Below are 19,764 nucleotides of genomic sequence, written 5' to 3' on the forward strand. Positions count from 1 at the left end.
TATCTTGCTTTAGCAAGGATCTTGCTTCAGCATGATTCTTGCCTCAGCACCTGCACCCAGTCAGTCTGAGTTCTTGAGGTAAAAGCCTTTAGCACACCACCAAAAGTTTTTGGTGCATTTCTCTCTGTGGAGTCCCAACAAATGAAGCTCAGCTATGCAATGTAAGGCGGACCAACACATGTGTGTTGTTAGTAAAGAATCCTTTATCATATGTTCTTTCATGAGCTTTGTTTTTTTAGCAGAACATCCTCTCTCCTGTTTCTCCTTCAGCCAAACGAGCTCCTCATTAATTCATGAGTCTGCCTTAGCCTTTCATATGTGTGTGTGTCCATTTTAATGAAATGTTTCTTCACATGTTTACCCCTGCAAAACATTATCCAAATGATTTTCCAAAGAATTCTTAAATTTCCTCTTAGGTGCCCCTTCTTATCCCTGATCTTAGGGTTGCTAGTTAAATGGCTCATATGCCTCGTATCAGATATTGCTTTAATCAGTTCAAGAAAAGGTGACATATTAACTCAGTAATTGCAGCTTTGGACACTTGGTTATTACAGAATATTATACATTTATATATTCCTATTTTGATAATGAATGGACATTCAAGTTTTCTAATTTTTTTCTTTGCTAGGAGTTCATACTTTTCTGGGAATATGTACAATTAACATAAATTATTCATGGGATTTTCTCACTATTTTTGTAATAGTTACTGCAGCTGTAGTTGTGTTCCTTTTCTTTTGTAAATAGTATTTGTGTCCTTATTTTCTCATTTAGTTTTGCCAGATGGATGGCAACTTTATTAGTTTTTTTCTAGGAGCTGATAATTTGGATCTGTTGTTTCCTCCTATACTACTTTCTGCTTTATTAATTTCTTGTTTTATATTTCTCTTACATTTTAACTCTTATATTCTTTTCCTGTTATTTCCCATCATTTTCTTTCACTCTCTTTTTTTTTTAATTTTTAAGAGTCTCTTTTGAACCACCAAACACAGCACATATACAAGATGGACCTAGGACTCTCTGCACATATGTAACAGGTGTGTAGCTTGGTCTTCATGTGAGTTCTGAACAACTGGAGACTGGTGGTGGTGGTAGTGGGGCAACCTCAAAAGCTGTTGCCTGGATGCAGCCTTGTCTGGCCCCAGTGGGAGAGGATTTACCTATCCTTGTACAGACTTGAAGTGCCAGGGTGGGGTAATAATATCAGAGGTCACCCACATGCTCAGAGGAGAAAGAGAGGGGGGATAGGGGAAAGATTGTGGGAGGGGGTGACCAGGAGTGGGGCAGTGAGCAAGATGTAAAGCAACTGGTTTCTACCTGTGCCTGGAGCTGACCCAGACCCACATATCTCTGACACCCAAACCCATGAGGGAGAGAGCTGGATTCTCAGAAGTGCAGGCAATCCTGAGAGCTCAGGGGAGACCACTACTTCTGTTCCATTCCTGGCCCAAGTGGAACCTGCTAGATCACTCTGGACACAGGAACCTAAGAACAGTCAGAAAGAGGACCCCTCCAATTTCTGCCTATGCCTAGAGCTGAAAGCAAGTCACCAGGAGTACTGACACACCTGGGAGCAGAAGTAAGACCAACTCTGCTGTGATGAGTAAACCACCTGGAGCCCTCAGGAGCAGTCTGGGACAGGAGCCCTCTGGTTTCTGCCTGTGCCTGGAGCTGAACCAGTCCTACAGCTCTCTATATCCAAATCCCGCTGGAAGGAAATGGGTCAACATGAATGCTGACACAAGGCTTACAGGACGGTCAAGACACTGTCAGAAACAGCAAGACCAGCTAAAACCAGAGACAACCTGCTGGCTAGAGACAAGCACAGGAACTTAAACCCCAGAAACTTGGCATCATTAGAGTCCAGTTCTCCCACCAAAGAAAATACTGAATATCCAACACATGGGAAAAGAGAGATATAGATTTAAAATCACATCTCACCATGATGATAGAGTCCATTAAGAAGGACATAACTCCCTTAAAGAAGTACAGGACAACATGTGTAAACAAATAGAAGCCCTTAAAGAGGAAACATGAAAATCCCTTGAAGAATTACAGGAAAACACAACCCAACAGGTGAAATAATTGAACAAAACCATCTAGGATCTAAAAATGGAAATAGAAACAATAAAGAAATCTCAAAGGGAGACACTTCTAGAGATAGAAAGCCTAGGAAAGAGATCAGTAGTGATAAACTCAAGCATCACCAACAGAATACAAGAGATAGAAGAGAGAATCTCAGGGGCAGAAGATACTATAGAAATCATTGACACAACCATCAAAGAAAATGTAAAAGGCAAAATGCTCCTAACCCACAATGTCCAGGAAATCCAGGACACAATGAGAAGATCAAACCTAAGGATAATAGGTATAGAAGAGAGCAAAGATTCCCAACTTAAAGGGCCAATAATATCTTCAACAAAATTATAGAAGAAAGCTTTCCTGACAAAAGAAAGAAATGCCCATAAACACAAAAGAAGCCTACAGAACTCCAAAAAGATTGTTCCAGAAAAGAAATTTCTCCAGTTACATATTAGTCAAAACACGACAGGCAGAAAAATAAAGAATATTAACAGCAGTATGGGAAAATGGTCAAGTAACATATAAAGGCAGACCTATCAGAATTACACCAAAGCCAGAAAATTCTGAACAGATGTCATACAGACCCGAAGAGAACACAAAGGCCAGCCCAGGCTACTATATCCAGCAAAACTCTCAATTAACATAAATAGAGAAACCAAGATATGCTATGACAAAATCAAATTTACACAAAGTCTTTCCACAAATCCAGCCCTATGAAGGATAATAGATGGAAAACTCCAAAACAAGGAAGGAAATTATACCCTAGAAAAAGCAAGAAAGTAATCTTGTTGCAACAAACCCAAAAGAAGATAGCCACACAAACATAATTCCACCTCTCACAACAAAAATAACAGGAAATAACAATCACTATTCCTTAATATCTCTTAACATCAATGAACTCAATTCCCCAATAAAATGATATAGACTAACAGACTGGATACAGAAAGAGGACCCAAGATTTTGCTGCATACAGGAAACACACCTCAGTGACAAAGACAGATACTACCTCAGAGCAAAAGACTGGAAAACAATTTTCTAAGCAAATGATCCCAAGAAACAGGCTGGAGTAGCCATTCTAATATGGAATAAAATTGACTTTCAACCAAGAGTTATCAAAAAAGGTAAGAAGAGACTCATCGTAACTGACAAAGAAAGAATTCACCAAGATGAACCCCAACTTCTGAATATCTTTGCTCCAAATGCAAGGGCACTCACATTCATTAAAGAAACTTTACTAAAGCTCAAAGTACACATTGTACCTCATACAAAAAGAGTGGGAGACTTCAACATGCCACTCTCATCCATGGACAGATCATGGAAACAGAATCTAAATAGAGACACAGAGAAACTAACAGAAGTTATGAACCAAATGGATTTAACAGATATTTACAGAACATTCCATCCTAAAACAAAAGAATATACCTTCTTCTCAGCACCCCATGGTACCTTCTCCAAAATTAACCATTTCATCGGTGACAAAAGAGGCCTCAACAGATACAAGACGATTGAAATAATCCCATGCATCCTATCAGATCACCACGAACTAAGGCTGGTCTCCAATAACAACAAAAATGATACAAACTCCACGTACCCATGGAAGTTGAGCAACACACTACTCAATCATAACTTGATCAAGGAAGAAATAAAGAAATTAAAGAATTTTTAGAGCTTAATGAAAATGAAGGCAAAACATTTCCAAACTTATGGGACACAGTGAAAGCAGTGCTACGAGGAAAATACATAGCTCTGAGTACCTCCAAAAACAAAACAAAACAAACAAACAAACAGGAGAGAGCATACATTAGCAGCTTAACAGCACACCTAAAAGCTCTAGATCAAAAAGAAGCAAATACACCCAAGAGGAGTAGACAACAGGAAATAGTCAAACTCAGGGCTGAAATCAACCAAGTAGAAACAAAGAGAACTATACCAAGAATCAGCGAAAGCAAGATCTGGTTCTTGAAAATCAACAAGAGAGATAAACCCTTAACCAGACTAACTAGAGGGTACAGAGAGAGTATTCAAATTAACAAAATTAGAAATGAAAAGGGAGACAGAACAACTTCTGAGGAAATTCTTCTGAGGAAATTCAAAGAATCATCAGATCCTATTATGAAAGCCTATATGCAACAAAACAATTTCTGGAGGAAATGGACAATTTCCTAGATAGATACAAGGTATCAAAGTTAAATCAGGATCAGATAAACCATCTAAAGTCCCATAACTCCTAAAGAAATACAAGCAGTCATTAAAATCTCCCAACACAATAAAAGCACAGGACGAGATTGGTTTAGTGAAGAATTCCATCAGACCTTTATAGAACAACTAATACCAATACTGCCAAAACTATTCCACAAAATAGAAACAGAAGGAACACTACAACCAGTCCCTTGTATGAAGACTCAATTATGCTTATACCCAAATAAAACAAAGACCCAACCAAGAAAGAGAACTTCAGACCAATGAATAAGGATGCAAAAATACTAAAAAAAAAATGCTCACAAAACGAATCCAAGAACACATCAAAATGATAATCCATCATGATCAAGTAGGCTTCATACCAGGGAATCTGGGATGGTTCAATATATAGAAATCCATCAACATAATCTCCTATATAAACAAACTCAAAAAAACCCCACATGATCATATCATTAGATGTTGAAGAAGCATTTGACAAAATTCAACACCCCTTTATGTTAAAAGTCTGGGAAAGATCAGGAATTCAAGGCCCATACCTAAACATAGTAAAAGCAATATATGCAAACAGTAGCCAAAATCAAACCAAATGGAGAGAAACTTGAAGCAATCCCACTAAAATCAGGGACTAGACAAGGCTGCCCACTCTCTCCCTCCTTATTCAATATAGAACTCAAAGTCCTAGCCAGAGCAATCAAACAACAAAAGGAGGTCAAACGGATACAGATTGGAAAGGAAAAATTCAAAATATCACTATTTGCAGATGATATGATAGTATATTTAAGTGACCCCAAAAGTTCCACCAGAGAACTACTAAACCTGATAAACAACTTCAGCAAAGTGGCTGGGTATAAAATTAACTCAAACAAATCAGTAGCCTTCCTCTACTCAAAGGATAAACAGACTATTAAAGGAATTAGGGAAATGACATACTTCACAATAGTCACAAATTACATAAAATACCTTGGTGTGATCCTAACCAAACAAGAGAAGAAATGTATGACAAGAACTTCAAGTCTCTGAACAAAGAAGCTGAAGATCTCAGAAGATGGAAAGATCTCCCTTGGTCATGAATTGGCAGGACTAATATAGTAAAAAAAGGCCATCTTGCCAAAAGAAATCTACAGATTCAATGCAATCTCCATCAAAATTCCAACTCATTTCTTCATAGAGTTAGAAAGAGCAATTTGCAAATTAATTCGGAATAGCAAAAAACTCAGGATAATGAAAACTATTCTCAATAATAAAAGAAGTTCTGGGGGAATCACCATCCCTGACCTCAAGCTGTATTACAGAGCAATAGTGATAAAAAGTGAATGGGATTGGTACAGAGACAGGCAGGTAGATCAATGGAATAGAATTGAAGACCCAGAAATGAACCTGCACACCTATGGTTACATGAACTTTGACAAAGGAGATAAAACCATCCAGTGAAAAAAAAAAGATAGCTCTCCTTGCCCCTCGATAACTGCAACTCTGTGTTAGATGGGTGAGATGACTCCCGTATCATGGGAGTAGAAGAGCCCCTTACAGGGTTCTTATTTAGGTGAGCTAGCGGGGGCAATGCTGGAGACCTTACCCTGGCGCAGGAGAGCTGGTAGGCTGATTAAGTCAGCTAACTTCTAGGCCCACATCCAGGGGTTTGAGTTGGCCCACCCTAACATTTATCCTATCTATGATCTGCTGAACTCTTACATGGGCCAGTCTTGCAGACCCAAAGCTGCAAAACTCCGTTATACAAGGCAACAACAGGATATCTGAGAGGAGTCCCTGTGAGGACAAAATATAGATTGTCAGCAGAAGCTGGAGGCCTCAAATAGATCAATGACTCATTGCAATGAACACTTGCAAGTAAAGATGGACAAAAAGGTATGCTGGGTGGCATAGAGACATACTACAATTTTCCACGACAAGATTTTTTTATTCTATCTTATTTTATTTTATTGTAGGGGGTGTTTACAAGGGCAAACAGTAGATACGAAGGGGCAGTGAGATGAGTAGGTTTGGGGTGAATGATGTGAAAATCAGGAAGAATCAGTAAAAACTTTTTAAAAAATTTGCAGAAGCTTGATGAGGATAGCAGGTTCACAAACAGTTTTAGAACAAGTTCTCCACAGCTGTATTTCAATGGTGGTCATATGAACATGGAGAAGGGATTAAAACAGCAGCAGCAGATGGTGCAGCTGAAGCAAAAGTTTAGAACAGTGATTTATCCATTGAACAACTGTGTGAGGCAGAAAAACTACTCTGTACTTTTCAATTTTAACTTACTGCATAGAACAAACCACTAAGGAGTGGGGATATTATCTGTATTTTATAGATAAGGAGATTGAGAGTCAGAGAGATTAAAGAAGATACTCAAATACAAAAGTAGTAAATGTCAGAATGGGAAATTATTTTCAGTTGTGCATGAATCCAAATCTCTTGCTCTTTCCACTGATTATAGCAAAGGAAGTTTATCTGGTCAGTGAGACAATAGGGAACTGTCATAAAGAAATTTCTCAAGTATAGTGAACTCTCATCTGTGGTAGTGAGCATCCTGTCATTAGATGGGACATGGGTACCTGTCAAGTCATAATAAAGAGTTTGTTCTTGAAGTGAGGAGTTGTACTTTATAATGGAGGCTCATATTTGGTGAATATTACCAACTGTTTCGGGCTTTGTTCATTTACTTGAATCTGCCAGAGTTTGCCTTTCAAGATGCTGCTGGATTGTGAAATCAGCTATAGGAAGATCTTCCTTTTGTCACTCCACCTCCTGTCCTTACTTTAGGGTTCTGTGCTGTGTTCACGTAGGGGCTTAACCCAGTGTTGTTTGGCAATCTGTTGGTGAAAGCCCAGGCTTGTTTTGGTGGAAAAGGACACATTATGAGTACCTAATAGACGTAAAACACGAAGGCAGCAGAGGCTCATTAATTTGATATGTTGGAGCTGAGAAATAAAAGGCTTAGTGGTTCTTAATAGCATATTAATATAATTTTAACAAGAAATTCAAAGCTCATCTTAAGTACAAATAATATTTAAAATGTATTATCTCAATAAGTAGCTTTTTATAATTTTATTTTTCTTGGATATTCTATGTATTTACATTTCAAATGCTATCCCCCTTTTCCTCCTCTCCCATAGCCCTTCCCCACCCCTGATTCTATGAAGATGCTCCCACTCCCACCCACCCACTCCAACCTCAACGCCCTGGCATTCCCCTACATTAGGGAAGCAAACCTTCACAGGACCAAGGCTTTTCCTTCCATTGATGCTGGACAATGCCATCCTCCGCCACATATGTAGTTGGAGTCATAGGCCCTCCATGTATACTCATTGGTTGGTAGTTTAGTCCCTGGAAGTGTTAGTGGGGTTTGGTTGGTTGATATTGTTGTTTTTCCTATGCTGTTGCAAACCCCTTCAGCTCCTGCAGTCTTTTCTCTAACTCCTCCATTGGAGTCCCCTTGTTCAGTCCAATTAGCTGCAACTATCCTCATCTGTATCAGTAGGGGTCTTGCAGAGCCTCTCAGGAGACACCCATATCTAGCTCCTGTCAGCAAGCACTTCTTGGCATCAGCAATAGTGACTGGATTTGGTGGCTGCATATGGAATGGATCCCCAGGTGGGGCAGTCTCTGGATGACCTTTTCTTCAGTCCCTGCTCCACTCTTTGTCCTGGTATTCCCCCTGTGAGTATTTTGTTCTCCCTTCTAAGAAGGAATGAAGCTTCCACATTTTGCTCTTCCTTCTTCTTGGGTTTCATATGATCTGTGAATTTTTTCTTAAGTATTCCAAGTTTTTGACCAATATCCACTTATGAGTGAGGGCATACCATTTGTGTTCTTTTGTGATTGGGTTACCTTACTCAGGATGATATTTTCTAGTTCCATCCATTTGCCATTGTTTTTAATAGTTGAGTAGTATTCCAATGTGTAAATGTGTCACTTTTTCTGTATCCATTCCTCTGTTGAATGAATCTGGGTTCTTCCCAGCTTCTGGCTATTATAAAATAAGGCTGCTATGAACATAGTGGAGCACGTGTCTTTGTTATACGTTGGGGCATCTTTTGGGTATATGCCCAAGAGAGGTATAGCTGGGTCCTCAGGTAGTTCAATGTCCAATTTTCTGAGGAACCTCCAGACTGATTTCCAGAATGGTTGTACCAGTCTGCAATCCCACCAATAATGGAGGAGTGTTCCTATTTCTCCACATCCTTGCCAGAATCTGCTGTTTCCTGAGTTTTTTATCTTAGCCATTCTGACTGGTATGAGGTAGTATCTCAGGGTTGTTTTGATTTGCATTTCCTTGACTGTCAAAGGAAAATTCTACCAAGATGAACTCTCAGTTCTGATCATCTATGCTCCAAATGCAAGGACACCCACATTCATAAAGAAACAATATCAACCAAGCAGAGCCCTCAGAGCTCCCAGGAACTAAACCATCAGCTAAAGAGTACACATGAGTAACCCATGGCTCCAGCCACAGAATGACCTTTTGGGCATCAATGGGAGGAGAGGCCTTTGGTCCTGTGGAGGCTTGATGCCCCAGTATAGGGGAATGCCAGGGCCAGGAGGCAGGAGTGTGTGGGTGGGTGGGGAAGCACCCTAATAGAAGCAGGGTGGGGGGTATGGGATAAGGGTTTTCCAGAGGGGAAACCAGGAAAGTGGATAACATTTGAAATGTAAATAAATAACATACCCAATTAAAAAAAAGCAAAAACATGTATGGTCACATTCATAATATAATGTATGAATAAAAATGTGTGTATGTTCAACAAAAAATAAAAAATACACAAACCAACAAAACAAATGAACAAATGAAACAATGAAGAAAGTAGATATTCTTGCCTTGAGCTTGATCATAGTGGAATCTCTATGTTTTTTCATTTAGCAAGGTGTTAGCCAAGAACTTGCTGTGAATAAGCTTTCTAGACATTTTTGCTCCTCCAGCTCCTCCTTGACTATTGTAAAGGAATGCTGGGTTGTGTCAAAGGCAGGAAAATATTCTAGCACATTCTATGTGACTTCTGCTCTCTGAAAATAAAAGTAGCAAGACCTTCAAAAAAATTTTGTTCTTGAATGTAGTTTTCTAGTTTAAAACAGTTATTCTCTATTTTTGAGAATTCATAGAGTATGATCATATCTCCACTACATTTTCTGTCCCACTTCTTTCTACTTCCAGCTATGAACACTTCTCTCAATTTAGTATTTTGTTTTTGACAACCCACTAACTCCAATTAGTGTTGCCCATAATACGTGTGTGGATACGGGGCCATGTTCTGGAGCAAAGGAAACCTATCAGTGGCCACATCCTAATTTTACACCCCCCAACAACAATGAATTAAACACATTTGTTTGGAATAACTTTTCCCATCCACTTACACCAAGATTACACCCATCATTTATACACAAATATATTTCTTGCATGCGGCAAAACAGTAATAATCCTGTTTTCTAATCCAAACATCATTTTTCTTCTTCTTCTTCTTCTTCTTCTTCTTCTTCTTCTTCTTCTTCTTCTTCTTCTTCTTCTTCTTCTTCTTCTTCTTCTTCTTCTTCTTCTTCTTCTTCTTCTTCTTCTTCTTCTTCTTCTTCTTCTTCTCCTCCTCCTCCTCCTCCTCCTCCTCCTCCTCCTCCTTCCTCTTCTTCTTCCTCCTCTTACTCCTCCTCCTCCTCTTCTTCTTTCTCCTTTCCTTTCTCCTTTCTCCTTTCCTTTCCTTTCTCCTTTCTCCTTTCCTTTCCTTTCCTTTCTCCTTTCTCCTTCTCCTTCTCCTCCTCCTCTTCCTCTCCTCCCCCTCCTCTCTCTTCTTTCTTTCTTTCTTTCTTTCTTTCTTTCTTTCTTCTTTCTTTCTTTCTTTCTTTCTTTTTAAAGTCTGTAAGTTCTTTCAGGTCATTCTAGCTGGGTCCTGTTATTATGGAATGAATTATTTTTAGCAGAAATACGTTTTGGGATTTTCATTCTTTCTTAGTTTCTGTGCTGGGACTTATGTATCTGAGGTTGATGAGTAGGAGTGTAGGCCTAGGACTGAGGTCTGGTGATTGCTCACCTCTCTGCCCTGGGGGAGCTAAGGGAACTGTGGAATTGTTGGCTAAGTGACCAGTGTCTGGGGACTCATTACCTGTTGCTAGAAGCAAAGCAGAGGTTAGAAGTGTGGACTTGGAGGTTGAAGTCTGGAGACTCTTGCCGGTTAGCACCAGGAGCTGGCAAAAGGCAGACATTTGGCCTGAGTAGCCATGTTATGTCTTTGTTGTTGTTTAGTTTGGGAAGTTCCAAGAACCAGATTTTCTTCCATCCCTCCCTTATTTCTTCATAATTCTCTTCGTAGTAATAACATTTACTCCTTGATAATCCAGGCACGTATTTTATACACTTTTTTTTTAAAAGTTCTAACTACCTAAGACTCTGTGATTTTTACCTCTAAATGGAACATGATCTAATTTTTCAGGTTTTCTTCAGTTGAAAAGGTTTCTCTGAGCTTTGCTTTTAGGCATGCCTACTATGGCTTGTTCATCCTACTTAGCATTTTTCTTGTCCCAGATTTTTTAATTAAATATTTTTTATTTACATTAAAATGTTTTCCCATTTCACAGTTTCCTGTTCATAAAGCCCCTATCCCATCCCCCTGTTTCTTCTATGAGGGTTTTCCCCCACCGATTCACCCAGCCGTACCTGACTCCCTGCCCTGATATTCTGCTACACTGGGGGGGGGGGTCCAGCCTTGGCAAGACCAAGGGATTCTCCTCCCATTGGAGCCCAACAAGGCCATCCTCTGCTACATATACCGATGGAGCCTGTGTCTGTCCATGTGTACTCTTTGGATGGTGGTTTATTACCTGGAAGCTCTGGTTGGTTGATATTATTGTTCCTATGGGGATGCAAGTCCCTTCAGCTCCTTCAATCCTTTCTCTAACTCCTCCAGTGGGGACCCTGTTCTCACTTCAATGCTTGGCTGCAAGCATTCACCTCTGTATTTGTCATGCTTTGGCAGAGCCTCTCAGGAGACAGCTAAATCAGGCTCCTGTCTGCATGCACTTATTGGAATCAGCATTATTGTCTGCATTTGATGGCTGCATGTATATGGGCTGGATTCCCAGGTGGGGCAGGCTCTGAATGGCCATTCCTTCAGTCTCTGCTCTAAACTTTGACTCCATATCTCCTATGAACATTTTTGTTCCCCCTTCTAAGAAGGACTGAATCATCTACACTTTGGTCATCCTTCTTCTTGAGCTTCATGTGGTCTTTGGATTGTATCTTGGGTGGTTTGATTGTATCTGGGCTAATATTCACTTATCAGTAAATACATCCCATGGGTGACTTTTTGTGATTAGGTTACCGCACTCAGGATGATATTTTCCAGTTCCATCCATTTGCCTAAGAATTTCATGTAGTCATTGTTTTTAATAGCTGAGTCGTACTCCAATGTGTAAATATACCACATTTTCTGTATCCATTCCACTGTTGTATGAATCTTGGTTCTTTCCAGCTTCTGGCTATTATAAATAAGACTGCTATGAACATAGTGGAACATGTGTCCTGGTTATATATTGGAGAATATATTTGTTATATACCCAGGAGTGGTATAGCTGGGTCCTCGGGAACTACTGTGTGCAATTTTCTGAGGAACCACCAGACTGATTTCCAGAGTGGTTATAACAGCTTGAAATCCCATCAACAATGGCAGAATGCTCCTCTTTTTTTTACATCCTTGCCAGCATCTATTGTCTTAACAATTCTGACTGGTGTGAGGTGGAATCTCAGGGTTGTTTAGATTTTCATTTCCCTGATGACTAAGGATGTTGAACACTTCATTTCATCAGCTATTCAATATTCGTCAGCTGAGGTTTATTTTGTTAGCTCTGTACTCCATTTTTTAATAGGGTTATTTGACCCTGTGGAGTCTAACTTCTTGAGTTCTTTATATATACTGGATATCAGCCCTCTATTCAATGCAGGATTGGTAAAGAACTTTTCCAAAATGTTGGTTGCCATTCTGTCCAAATGGCAGTGTCCTTTGCCTTATAGCTTTGCAGTTTTATGAGGTCCCATTTGTCAATTCTTGATCTTCGAGCATAAGCCATTGGTGTTCTGTTCAGGAAATTTTCCCCAGTGCCCATGTGTTCCAGTCTCTTCCCCACTTTTTCTTCTATTAGTTTGAGTATATCTGGTTTTATGTGGAGTTCCTTGATCCACTTGGACTTGAGCTTTATACAGGGCTATAGGAATGGATAGGTTAGCATTCTTCTACATGCGGAAAACAGCACCATTTGTTGAAAATGCTGTCTTTTTTCCACTGAATGGTTTTAGACCCTTTGTGAAAGATCAAGTGACCATAGGTGTGTGGGTTCATTTCTGGGTCTTCAATTCTATTCCACTGATTTACCTGCCTGTCTCTGTACCAATACAAGACAGTTTTTTAAATTACTATTGCTCTGTATATTGCTTGAGGTCAGGGGTGGTGATTCCTCCAGAAGTTCTTTTATTGTTGAGGATAGTTTTCCCTGTCCTGGGTTTTTTCTTATTCCAAATGTATTTGCAAATTGCTCCTTTAAGCTATATGAAGACTTTGGTTGGAATTTTGATGGGGATTGCATTGATTCTGTAGATTGCTTTTGGCAAGATGACCATGTTTGCAATATTAATCTTACCAATCCAAGATGGGAGATCTTGCCATCTTCTGAGGTCTTCTTCAATTTCTTTTCTTAGATACTTGAAGTTCTTGTCATACAGATCTTTCAATTGTTTGATTAGAGTCACACTGAGGTATTTTATTTTACTTGTGACTATTGTGAAGGGTCTCATTTCCCTAAATCCTTTCATAGCCTGTTTATCTGTTGAGTAGAGGAAGGCTATGATTTGTTTAAGTTAATGTTATATCCAGCCACTTTGCTGAAGTTGTTTTTTAGGCTTAGGAGTTCAATGGTGGAACTTGTGGGGTTATTTAAATATACTATCATATCATCTGCAAATCGTGATACTTTGACTTCTTCCGTTCCAATTTGTATCTCTTTGACCTCCTTTTGTTGTCTGATTGCTCTGGCTAGGATTTGGAAGGAGTGGGCAGCCTAGTCTACTCCCTGATTTTAGTGGGATTTCTTTAAGTTTCTCTCCATTTAGTTTGATGTTGGATACTGGTTTGCTGTATATTGCTTTTACTATGTTTAGGTATGTGCATGAATTCCTGATCTTTCCAAGACTTTTAACATGAGTGTTGAATTTTTTTAAAATGCTGTCTCAGCATCTAATGAAATGATCATGTGGTGTTTTTCTTTGGTTTTGTTTATATAGTGGATTTGTTTACATTGATGGATTTCCGTATACTGAACCATCCCTGCATCCCTGGGATGAAGCCTACTTGTTCATGATGGATGATCGTTTTTATGTGTTCTTAGATTCGGTTTGTGAGAATTTTATTGAATATTTTTGCGTTGATATTCATAAAGGAATTTGGTCTGAAGTTCTCTTTCTTTGTTGGGTCTTTGTGTTGTTTAGGCATAAGTGTAATTGTGGCTTCGTAAAAGGAATTGGGTAGTGCTCCTTCTGTTTCTATTTTGTGGAAAGATTCGACAGTATTAGTATTAGGTCTTCGATGAAAGACTGATAGAATTCTGCACTAAACCCTGAAGGTCCTAGGCCTTTTTTTGGTGACAGAATTTTAATAACTGCTTCTTTATGAGTTATCAGACTGTTTAAATGGTTTATCTCTTCCTGATTTAACTTTGGTACCTGGTATCTGTCTAGAAAATTGTCCATTTCATTCAGATTTTCCAGTTTTGTTGATATAGGCTTGTGTAGTAGGATCTGATGATTGTTGAATTTTCTCAGATTCTGTTGTTGTTTCTCCCTTTTCACTTTTTATTTTGCTAATTTGGATACTGTCTCTGTGCCTTCTCTTTAGTCTTGCTAAGGGTCTATATTGTTGATTTTCTCAAAGAACCAGCTCCTGGTTTTGTTGATTCTAGGTTCAGTTCTTTTTGTTTCTACTTGGTTGATTTCAGCCCTGAGTTTGATTATTTCCTGCCTTCCACTGCTCTTGGGTATATTTGTTTCTTTCTGTTCTAGAGCTTTTAGGTGTGCTGTCAAGCTGCTAATGTATGCTCTCTCCAGTTTCTTTTTGGAGGCACTCAGAGCTATGAGTTTTCCTCTTAGCACTGCTTTCATCATGTCCCATAGGTTTGGGTATGTTGTGCCTTCATTTTCATTAAATTCTAAAAAGTCTAAAATTTCTTTATTTCTTCCTTGACCAAGTTATCATTGAGTAGAACATTGTTCAGCTTCCATGTTTATGTGGGCTTTTTGTCATTTTTCTTGTTATTGAAGACCAGCCTTAGTCCATGGTGATCTGATAGGATGCATGGGATTATTTTAATCTTCTTGTATCTGTTGAAGCCTGTTTTGTGACTGATTATATGGTCAATTATAGAGAAGGTACCATGAGGTTGTGAGAAGAAGGTAGATCCTTTTGTTTTAGGATGAAATGTTCTATAAATATCTGTTAAATCCATTTGGTTCATAACTTCTTTTAATTTGCCAGTATCTCTAGTTTCTGTTTCCATTATCTGTCCATTGATGAGAGTGGTGTGTTGAAGTCTCCCATTATTATTGTGTGAGATGCAATGTGTGCTTTGATCCTCAGTAAAGTTTCTTTTATGAATGTGAGTGCCCTTGCATTTGGAGCATAAATAATCAGTATTGACAATCCATCTCCATGGATTTTTCCTTTGATGGATATGAAGTGTCCTTCTTCATCTTTTTGATAACTTTTGGTTGAAAGTCTATTTTATTCCATAATAGAATGAGTAATCCAGCTTGTTTCTTGGGACCATTTCCTTAGAAAATTGTCTTCCAGCCTTTCACTCTGAGGTAGTGTCTTTCTTTGTCACTGAGGTGTGTTTCCTGTATGCAGCAAAATGTTGGGTCCTCTTTCTGTTTCCAGTCTGTTAGTCTATGTCTTTTTATTGGGGACTTGAATCCATTGATGTTAAGAAGTATTAAGGAATAGTGATTGTATTTTCCTGTTATTTTTATTGTTAGAGGTGAAATTGTTTTTGTGGCTCTCTTCTTTTGGGTTTCTTGCAAGAAGATCACTTTCTTGCTTTTTCTAGGGTAGATTTTCCCTCCTCGTGTTAGAGTTCCCCATCTATTATCCTTCGTAGGGCTAGATTTGTGGATAGATATTGTTTAAATTTGGTTTTGTCATGGAATAGCTTGGTTTCTACATGTATGTTAATTGACAGTTTTGCTGGATATAGTAGCCTGGGCTGCCATTTGTGTTCTCTTAGGGTCTGTATGGCATCTGTCCAGGATCTTCTGCCTTTCATAGTCTGTGGCAAGATATCTGCTGTAATTCTGATAGGTTTGCCTTTATATGTTATTTCACCTTTTCCCCTTACTGCTTTTAATATTCTTTCTTTGTTTTGAACATTTGGTGTTTTAACTGTTATGTAATGGAAGGAATTTCTTTTCTTGTCCAATCTATTTAAGAGTTCTGTAGGTTTCTTTTATGTTTATGGGCATTTCTTTCTTCAGGTTAGGAAAGTTTTCTTTTATAATTTTGTTGAAGATATTTACTGGCCCTGTAAGTTGGGAATCTTTGCTCTCTTCTATACCTATTATCCTTAGGTTTGATCTTCTCATTGTGTCCTGGATTTCCTGGATGTTTTGGGTTAGGAGCCTTTTGCATTTTCTTTGACTATTGTGTCAATGTTTTCTATGGTATCTTCTGCCTCTGAGATTCTCTTTTCTATCTCTTGTATTCTGTTAGTGATGCTTGTATCTGTGACTCCTGATCTCTTTTTGAGTTTTTTTTTCTCTCCAGAGTTGTCTCCCCTTTTTATTTCTTTATTGTTTCCATTTCCAGTTTTAAATCCTGGATGGTATTTTCAATTCCTTCACCTGTTTGGTTGTGTTTTCCTGAAATTCTTTAAGGTTTTTTGTTGTTGTTGTTTGTTTGTTTCCTCTTTAAGGGATTGTGCTTACTTGCCTGTGTTCTGTGTATTTCTTTAAGGGATTTATTTATGTCCTTCTTAATGTCCTCTATAATCATTGTGAGATGTGATTTTAAATCCAAATCTTGCTTTTCCAGTGTGTTGGGATATCTAGTATTTGCTTTCCTAGTATTGGGCTCTGATGATGCCAAATAGTCTTGGTTTCTGTTTCTTAGTTTCCTGTGCTTCCCTTTTGCTATCTGGTTATCTCTGTTGTTAGCTGGTCTTTTTATCTCTGACAGGGGTTTACTCTTTTGTAAGCCTGTGTGTCAGCATACTTGGAGATTATCTTTTGCCCAGAGGATCTGGGTATAGAGAGCTCTATCACAGGGTCAGCTATGAGGTACAGGCAGAAACCAGAAGGATCCTGTCCCAGCCTGCTCTTGGTTCCTGTTTCTTGAGGGCTCCAGGCAGGTCCCTTGGAGCAAAAGTGGTGGTCTTACCTCTGCTTCCAGGTATGTCAGTGTTCCTGGAGACTGGTTTTCAGGTCTGGGCACAGGTTCAGTCTAGAAGGATCCTGACTGCTCCTAGGTTCCTGTGTCTAGAGGGCTCTATGCAAGTTCCTCTTGCCAGGAATGTGAGCAGAAGTGGTGGTCTCCCCTGTGCTCTCATGATTATCTGCACTTCTAAGAAGTCAGCCCTCTCCCCATGGGATCTGTGTACAGAAAGCTGTAGGATTGGGTCAGCTCAAGGCACTGGTGGAAACAGGAACTCTTGTCCCATATTTTGTACTCTGTATTCTAGGAGATGTTTTTCAGGCTTGCTAAACTTGCTCATTGTTTTTTCATTTATTCTATTGATACTGTCAGTGGATCAGCAGTTCTGTATTAGCAGCAACTTGTCAGAAATGCAGTGTTTGGTCCTCACTTTAGACAGAATCAGAATTTACAATTGACAAACTCACCAAGTGACTAATGTGGAAATGAAAGTTTAAGATTCTCTGCTCTGTTATAAATTCTAGCTTCTGCTGTTCATTCTGCGCTTTATAATTTTTATGTTTCAAAATTTATAAATGCAATTTTAGTTTTCTTTTTTTCCACATTTTAGGTAGGAAATATTTTTCTAGATTATTTCCTATTTATTGTGTCTTAAACTTGTTTTATAAAGGTTTTTGAAATCAGCATAAAGACAAATATTTTAAAATTTCACCTGCTTTAGGAAACTGCTCATGGACTGTTTCTGCCTTAGAAGTGTTAAAGTGTTGTTAATTTTCTCATTTTCTGTGATATTATTTTCTCCTATACTCTCATTATTTCCTCCTATATTCTCCTTCTATCATGAATTTAAGTGTATTATAGTTAATAATCTCAATGCATCTTTTGCTCAGTTTTAAATATCTTAATAAGGTCAAACCTTGACCACTTTCACATGCACTTTTAGACAGGGGGCTCTTTGATCATATATCTAAGGCCTTTCCCTAAATTCTGGGTTCCCATATATATTAGTTACTTTGTGTAGTTGTGAACAAATACTTGACAGAATCGACCTATAGGATGCAAGATTTATATGGGTTCACATTTTCATGGGAGTTTAGTCCCTCACAGCGAGGGTAGTGAAGAGACATGGTTTAGTCTGAAACAGTGGGAGTAGAATCCAGAAGCACCGTGCGTATCCTGCAGAGGAGGAAGCAGAGAGCTAGGCTGCAGTCGGGGACAGAGCTATGAATTTCAAAGGCTCACTCCCATCCCACTTCTGGTAGTTATGCTCCACCCCTAAAAGGCTTCCAAAATTGTGGCACTATCTGGAGACCAAGTGCTCAAACACACGTCAGTGGTAACATTTCAGCATGAAACATTAATGCCTCCTATACTCATTACCTTGCTAAATTAGAAGTGTATGTTAAGCAGAGTTCATAGTATAGGAAGAGTTGTATTGAAGTTCATGACTATAAGGGAAAATTTCCAATCAAATCAGATGTTGCTAACTGTATTCCTGACACTGCAGGCTCTGTATTATGAAAGTTATTTTGTATGATTATAGGATAAATAAATTATATGTCCTATGATTTAAATACACTTTACAACCCATTTCTACCAATGCTGTGCTGAATGAAATTATTATTTTTCTTTTTGTGTGTATGACTGTTTTGCCTGTATGTATCTGTGTATACAATGTGCATGCCAGGTGTCTATGGAAGTCAGAAGAGGGCATCAGATCCTCTGAAACTGAAGTTATGGATGGCACATGTGTCATATTTAGGGTTTCTATTGCTATGAAGAAACACCATGATTAAGGCAACTGTATAAATGACAACCCTTAATTGAGGATGGCGTACAGGTTCAGAAGTTCTGTCCATTATCACCATGGTGGGTAGCATGGCAGCATGGCAGTATGCAGGCAGGCCTGGTGCAGGAGGAGCTGAGTTCTACATCTTCATCTGAAGGAAGCCAGGAATAGACTGAGCATCCCCAGGCAGCTAGGAAGAGGGTCTCCAAGCCTACCCTCACAGTGACACACTTCCTCCAACAAGGTCACACCTCCTAATAATGCCATTCCCTGGGCCAAGCATATTTAAACAAGCAGATTGTGAGTACTAGGAACCAAACCTGAATCCTCTATGAAATCAACAAGTAGTTTTAACTGGTGAGCTATCTTTCCACCCCCTACTCTTTATTCATTTCTCTCTCTCTCTCTCTCTCTCTCTCTCTCTCTCTCTCTCTCTCTCCCTCCGTCCCTCCCTCCCTCCCTTCTCCCTCTCTGTGTGTGAGTGTGTGTGAATGTAAATAAAAATCCATAAGTTTCCATATCACCCTGTCATTCCCACTGAGCAGCTAATAATGTTCCTGGACTCTTTGGTAGAGTCTTAACCTCATAAACCTAAAAGTCCTTTATGAACCTTCTTCTGACCTTTACATTCCAACTAATCTTTAACAAGGAAAATCTTGCTAATTATCAAAGATCCAATGTTATGATCAATTAAATTATGAGTCACTTCTTTAACAATGGAGCCAAATTTTATATGTGGCGTATGTACAGTAGAATATATATATGTATATGAATGATTGACTTCATGACAAACATAATACGGGGCAGTGAATCCAAACCTTAGCAAAGGACAACATTTAAATATTGTTTTCTAGGAGAACTTGAACCCTTGGTCTACTATAGTCATCCCTTGCTTTGTAGTCTCTTGATGGGGGAATATGGCATTACAGGCTCTTGTCCTCTGAAAATGTGCCAGTGGTTGTGATGTTCATGATTGTCAACCCACTCACCGGCTTGCTATACACCGCGGCCTGACTTTCCACATGCTTTCAGGAAGTCCGACTTATCCTTTTGTCTTTTTTCCCTTCACTTTTTTCTCCCAAACCTCAATGAGGAAAGATACTTTGGTATTAGGAAAATGGGCTGTTGAATTTTAAAATCAGAAATAGAAGCACATAAATATGTATGAAGCATTGAAACCCTTCTTTGAAGTATGATTTTCTGCCTAATGGGTGCTTCTGTGCTCTCTTTTTCCTCTTTCTCTCTCTCTCCTGTGATCCCCTAGTTGAGCCCCATTCAGACCACCTTGCTCTTTGGATA

At 38.9% G+C, this 19,764-nt stretch overlaps 1 protein-coding gene across 4 annotated transcripts in view; it reads left to right on the forward strand.

The window, feature by feature from the left end:
* The window catches only part of Cpq (carboxypeptidase Q), a 569,822-nt gene that overhangs the window by 51,855 nt on the left and 498,203 nt on the right, over positions 1–19,764 (forward strand).

Source organism: Rattus norvegicus, chromosome 7, assembly GCF_021556685.1.
Source record: "Rattus norvegicus strain SHRSP/BbbUtx chromosome 7, alternate assembly SHRSP_T2T, whole genome shotgun sequence".
Taxonomy (NCBI): Eukaryota; Metazoa; Chordata; class Mammalia; order Rodentia; family Muridae; genus Rattus; species Rattus norvegicus.